The sequence below is a fragment of the Gavialis gangeticus genome, unplaced genomic scaffold, assembly GCF_001723915.1.
Source record: "Gavialis gangeticus isolate Ggan-Ray unplaced genomic scaffold, GavGan_comp1, whole genome shotgun sequence".
Taxonomy (NCBI): domain Eukaryota; kingdom Metazoa; phylum Chordata; order Crocodylia; family Gavialidae; genus Gavialis; species Gavialis gangeticus.
In genome coordinates, this window is record NW_017729025.1 from 112,441,137 (window position 1) to 112,448,274 (window position 7,138).

The following is a 7,138-nucleotide window of genomic DNA, read 5'->3' on the forward strand; positions in this document are numbered from 1 at the left end:
GGGACTATGTGAGGGGGGTGAGTCCCTTGCCCGCACCCTCACATGGACATAGTCCCCCGCCACCCTGCCCCACCTCCCTGCAGCAGCAGCAGCCATTGGGGCACTCATGACCAGCTCTTGGCAGAGATCCCCGGTGGCTGCACATGATGCAAAGCTGGTGGTGCATGGCCTGAACCAAGACCAGGCTGGCTCTTGCTGTCACCCAGGCTCCCAGCACTGGGAGGGGAAAGTGACTGCTTCCAAAGTCCCTGACTGCCAAATGCTTCCAAAACCCCATGTCCAAGGCCGGATCAAATGGTTCTGCGGCTTGGATTTCGTGTGGGTACTTAGGTTGCTATTCCCTGCACTAGTGAATCAAGCTCAATATTTATTTTCTAAAAATAATCCATGTTCTAATAAAGTGGATGTGTTTCTCAGGAAACACTTTTAAATGGGTTACTGTAGATGAATTTTTATTTGATGTAACTGATATATTCTGTAACTCAATTAATAACTGTGTTATATGAAGAAATATTATTACATTTACAATATCTCACACTTTTCTTCTCAAAGCATTTTCTTTATTAATGTGACTACACTGATTCCTTTAGTGTCAAATTGAAGGCAAAATCGTATTTGTTTTGTAGAGATTAAAGATACCTGTTTCAAGTAGGGTTCACTGGAACATAGTTAGCTGCAGTTTTCAATGATTTAAAAAAAATAAGAACACCAAAATGTCATCATCTGACGTTCCAGGTTATAATATTAAAGTCTTATAGCAAATATGAAATTTACTTGCGTTACTTATTACTGGAAATTTACTCCTGTATGAGTGTCTTGATTACAGTACTTACATAAAAGGAGGAATGTAATGGAAAAATAAAATGATACATATTTATTTTGATATTTTCAAATGGATTTTTATTTTATTTGTGACATTAGGTTGAATATTGAGCCCTTTTGGATAAAAATGTAAATGCTACAAATAAACATAACATGGTAATCATAGAAAAACGGGGATATGAGAGCCACCATACTATATAGTGACTATATCATAGAGTAAATTCTCATTATGTGTAATTTTTTTTGCATGTTTGTTTAGTTGGTAGCAAAGTAGAATTCTATGATATTAGCTATAGGACATGCAGGATATTAAGAAACAATGTGATTCTGCTGAGCATCTGCCTGTGCACATTTCCATGTTACTCAGTTATTTGGTGTTTGTCCAGATTTGGTTTGCTATTTTTAATTAATATGATTAACCAGAGTTCCTGTTTTAAACCATATTTATATTGTGAGAAGGGCTATGAGGCTTCAAGATGTTATTAGAACCTTATTTATATTGTTATAACATCAGACTGTTTATTATGATTCTCAGCTGAGTGTAAAGAGACTCTGGCCTGCTTTTGCCATAGCAACCACATTGAAGATATCCTTCACAACAGTTATTAAGGACTCATGAAAAGCAAAAGAAAAGCATTAAAATACTTGAAATTAAAAAAGTAAATAATTATTCATTTTAGGAGATTTTCTCCTTCATTTAAACATACCTTATGTGGTTCACTGGAGGAAATTGTTGATAGAAAAATCTCTTGCTGATACCAAATGATATTTTGTAATGCCCCTCTTAAGTATTACTTTCATCTCCGTTTTTGAGGAATGAGAAAAATAATTCCCACTTTTCAAAGTGTTTTCTGGGTTTCCAATTTAAGACACTTATGGTCAGAGTTTGAGGGGTGTAATTCTAATTGACTTTGATCAGGTATATGGACATCCATTGTCTTTGAAAAATCAAATTCTGCCTGCCTCAAGATTGGACACCCAAAATGGAGGCACCCAAATTTGGATAAATTGAATATTTAGGCCAAAATGACTTGCTCACAACTAGAGAGTAATTTTTTTCTCCTTGCTATGTGCTCTGTTTCATATCAGTCTTTGATGACTGTTTTTAAATTTCAGTATTGCCTACCACAAATGTTCAGAAAACCATATAGATCACAAAGTCATGAAAATGGAGCAAAAATCCATGTGATGATTTTTTTAAAACAATATATTTTATGTTTCGGTTTGTCTTTTTATTTTTATTCTCGCAGTTTGTATGAGACAGTTGTAGCATTGCTAACTCTTCCAAACGTGTAGAGCAGTGGTCTCTGACCTGTGGCTTATGAGCAATTTGTTACCTATGAGACCCTCCAGCTTTACTTGTGGCCACAGGAAATTTTGCTTTCCGTACATAGATGTTTCTTCAGATTGACAAAAAGGCCAAAGTATGATGTTGCACACGGCACATTACTTCCTCTGTAAGGTTGCCCCAGGGCAGAGGCAGGTTGAAGATCATTGATTTAGAGTGTCATGATATTGGACCCTGTTACAGGAGATCCTGCTGAAGGCTCCAGCTCAAAGATTTGCATAAAACATTCCTTGATAGTGCATATCTTCCACCTGCTTCCTAGCCAATGCATTCTGGGAAATAAATTGTGTCATCCCTAGCCTCAGATCTGTCCATCCTCTTGCATCAACTTTTCCCATCAGCTCTTCATGTACCCCTTGACCCTCAGTGCAACTCTGCTCTTTTATGGTTTGTCAACAGAGAGTGGAGGGAGCAGACTGGGGGAGAGGGGCACAGAATAGACCCTGGGGTGCTAACAGTTAATTTGAAGTGTGCCTCAAGGTGCGAGAAGATGAGTGAGGTGTGAGGAGATAAGCAGCTAAACTAAGCAGGTATGTGCAAACTCAGGCTTGTCCCTACCGTTCCCACTGCCAGGCCCCTCTGCGAGAAAGCAAGCACTGTAATCCAGAGGTTTCAAACGTACAGCGTGCAAAGTCCCACCATTTAGCCTCTGGTGCTGCCCCTGGGTGTAATCAGGCCCACATGGGGTACAATGCAGAACTGGTTTATGGACTGTATTAGTCCTATGGGCCCCTCCTCTTCCTTTTCCACCTCCCACAGCCTACATGATCCAGTAGCTACTCCATTTGGTCTGGGACCCTCAGCATGTGTACCACAGATCCTGGAGCGGCCTAAATGCATATGGTCCAGCTGGAGGAGCAGTCACACTGCATGTAGTGGTTGCCCGTGCTGGACTACAGCACACATGGCACCTAGTCTGGGATGCACACTGCTTCCACTACAGCCTTTGTGGCACTCACAATTACTGTGTGCAGCTCAGGTTCTGGGCTGCTTGGAGCAGGTGCCACATGCTGCACTATCCCAGACCTGCTGCAGTGCAGCACAGTCTGGCCAGGGTGTCCACCACTTGCAGTACAGCTGCAACTCCTGCTGGGTTGAGCTGTATGGGGTGCCCATTCCAGCTGCTCTGGGGATCCATGCTACATGCAGAATGGGTCCCAGATTGGCTGGAGTGACCACTGGATCACATATTCTGGGGGAGGGGGACAGGGAAGGAAAGGGAAGGAATCTATGGGTCCAATCCAGCCTGCAGACTGGCCCCATGTCACTCATCTGGCCTGCAGGGCTGGATGAGTTTGACACCACTGCTGTACTCCATAAATTAGTTTTTGAAATTGGGCATCACTGAGTTCATAAAAGTTATGAGGGAGTGCTTTGAGTCCAGCAATGGGTGGCCCAAATCTCAAAAGGTTTAGAACCACTGGAATAGGCTGACCCTTTGTTCAGAGGCATGTGAGTGGTAAGGATGGAGCAGGGCAGCCCCAAGGTTCTGGGCTCCTTTTTTCCTTTGTCTAAAACTACTCTCCCTTTCATGAGGGTCAAAGTTGAGGAGCTCAGCTTATCTGTTGCCACAGCTTTGATTGGCTGCTCTTACCTAGGAGACCAGGGAATTGAAAAGGAATTGCATTAGTGGGTGCACTCTCCCAAAGCAGGTTGCAGCTGTTGGTTTGATCAGAGATTGAGTTTGAGATTCTGTGTTATGAGATTTGGCAACACTGGAATTGTGTTTACTGTCCCCCAGACACTGTCAAATATATATCATCATCCCCCAATTATAGGTTTCCCTGTATGCCCAGTACTCAGAGATGTGAGTTTATTATTAGACCCAGATACAGAGCTTTGTGTGGGCAGTCCCCCTTCTCCCCTTTCCCCCGAGCAGGTGGCATGGCCAAGCTGTAGCACCACAAGGACTATTGTCTCCCCAGAGGGAGCCAGCATTTTATTTTCAGTAAGTTTTTTCTTTTTTTTCCACAGATTTCAGTAGCTCCCTACTTATGAGAAGTGGTTGAGAGAAATGGGCTTATTTAGTCTTGAGAAGAGAAGACTAAGAGGGAGTTTAATAGCTGCCTTCAACTACCTGAAGGGTGGTTACAAAGAGGATGGAGCTAGACTGTTCTCAGTGGTGGCAGATGACAGACCAAGGAGCAGTGGTCTCAAGTTGCAGCAAGGGAAGTTTAGGTTAGATTTTGGGCAAAAACTTTCTCACTAGGAGGGTAGTGAAGCACTGGAACAGGTACCTAGGGAGGATATGGAATCTCCATTCTTGGAGGTTTTTAAGACCCAGGTAGACAAAGCCTTAGCTGGGATGATCTAGTTGGCAATGGTCCTGCTTTGAGCAGGGGGTTGGACTAGATGACTGCCTGAGGTCCCTTCCAGCCCTAATTTTCTATGATTCTAAGAGTGATGGAAAAATCAGGGCTGTATCCTCAGAGAGGTGGAGGAATGAGAAGACACACCAGGTACTCACCATGCAACTGCCCCAGGGCAGCACTTGGGTCTTATTTTCCTTAACTCATAATCACCTTAACTTCCTTCTAGCTCTCACTCAGACATCCATCTTTAGTCCACCCCAGCAGCCCATCCACCCCTATAACTTGGCCCCAGTACCTTCCATTACCAGCCCAGCTATTCACACACCATCCACACCAACTCCTAACTCAAGCAGCTATTCTAGGCATCTTGCTCCCAAACTACAAAATGCCTGGGCATGCATTGGAGTGCAGAGGAGATCTTCTCACCTATTTCAGGGGAATACCAAAGATAAATAGACTCTTACTTCCATCCATCCACACCTGCTTAAGGAGTTGGGATGATAGGCATCAGCCTCTAATCTGTCTCACAGAGAGCTGCCCAGTGCCTACCAAGGCTTGTGTCCTTTTAGAGGCCCTGGAATTCATTATTATCCATCTTGACAGTGTTTTATTCAGGAAAGAATTTTAGTCCAACGTTCCTTGCATGAACAAAGTGCTATGGTCTGTACCAGAAAAGGATTAACCTTACAATTGTGTTTGTTATTTTCTGAGCAGTTCAGAAGGAATTCACTGTAGTGAAAAATAAGAGTGAAGAGGCTTTTATGACTTTCATGAACTTTAAAAAAGATTTGTATCATTTGCCATTTGTATGCCTGCCACTCTGTTTAAATACCAAAAGTCTCTTGAACAGAGTCCATCACACCCAGTAGTGTGGGATTTCTGTGGCAGCTGGCCAAAGTAACCAGGTGACCTGTTTTTACTTCTTAACCAGTCTTGACCCCAGATACTCAGAATTATAAAGGCTGGTGGTGTCTCCCAGTACACCAAGCTAGTAATTTCACTTCTTTCTACAAATACTATATTTTCAAGCAGGTCTCCTTAATATAGCCCTGCCACATTTCCATCATTAGAAATTGGTAACACTTAATTATTCATTTAATGATGATCCAAAGTAGAACTCAGAAATCTATTTTGATGAGTAATATTCGCTTTTCATCTTGAATTCACATAAGTACTGAACAAAAAACATGTCTTCTCTCTACCTTTAGGCAGGTGCTCTGTTGCAGTAGATCCATTTATAGCTGTTACTACCTTGAACATGTCAAATGTTTCTGTGGATGTGAAATACTCAGCTACCTTCTAACAAACTAAAATTCAAATGCTATTCAGACACAGAAAGAGCTATATAGTTTAGAGCATCAAAGCGCTAGCCCCGACTTACATTAATAAAATACTATGTTGGGGGAAGGAGGCAGTCTCTTTCAATTGCTTTCCAGTCTGTGTTCTCCTTTTTCCTGTCAGTCTGTAAAATTAGGATTGCGATTTACATGCTTAGTATTATCCATACCAAAAATAATTATTTGCAACAAAAGTCCTTCACTGTCACACGTTTAATTATATCTTTTATCTAAATGGAATCAAGAAGTAGATTCCAGCTTTTTAAATTAAACTGATCCATAGTAAAGGTAACTTGTTGCAAATCATGCAATAAATACAATGTCCTCTGTCCATCTTTATAAAGAAAGTTGTCCATTTCTTCTTAGTCATCTAGAGGCATGTACACAGTTTTTAGAGGAAGGTTAAAGATACATAAGAAAATACAAATAATGAACTAAATTCTGTGGTGTGACACTGATACAGATATGGGGATAGGCATTCACTGATGCTATTCTGGATTTTCATCAAGGTAATTAGGAACAGAATTTGCCCCCAGGTTTTAAAGGACAAAAAAACCAGTAAGACAAATTTCTGCCTTTTGACTGTTGAGCTGGTCACATAATATTTAATATTTCTCTTTTTTGGAATTGCAAATATAATTTATATGGCTAAGAAAATATTCTTAAGACATGTGTTCCTGATATATATATCATGCAGTAACTATTTATGACAACAGCATAAATTACTCAGTTTAACTGAATTTATATTAAGTTTCTTTGGTTAGTAACATGTAAATGTAAGTCTGATTTCTTAATATTTTCTTCCTTTTAAATGTAGGCATGGTATGTTTTTTGTTTATCCTCACAACATATCAAATAAAATTAGAAAAATACAAGGAAAAGCAAGCACTGAAATTCAGTTATAACTCTAAATCAGAGGTGTGACAGGTATAGCTCAGAGGCTGGATTTGGCCTATGGAGCCATGTCATCTGGCCTTCAGGGATGGAAATGTAGTGGGGTCACTAAAGTCAGTGTTAACTGTCATAATTCCTGGAGCTGTAATAGCCACCACTTGCCACACCACCAAATTTATTGAGCATGCTGGAGCACGGTAATTACCGCACTCCAGCAGACTCTAGCTTCACGTGTATCAGTGTCCCCATGCTGAAAAATGGTGGCAGGGAGCTTTGAACTAAAGCTCATCAAACTTTAATTTAAAGCAGAGTGAAAGGTGTTTGCTTTTCCCTATGCTTCTGGGCTTTGTTGGTTGCCACTTGGGAATAAGAACACATTTTCCCCCCTTCTGTTGCCAGATGTGTCAAGGGGATTTTTTTTTTCT

General features: G+C 41.0%; 1 protein-coding gene across 4 annotated transcripts in view; it reads left to right on the forward strand.

The window, feature by feature from the left end:
• SHANK2 (SH3 and multiple ankyrin repeat domains 2) overlaps positions 1-7,138 on the forward strand; it is an 856,646-nt gene that overhangs the window by 434,345 nt on the left and 415,163 nt on the right. The gene's annotated exons all lie outside the window — the stretch shown is intronic.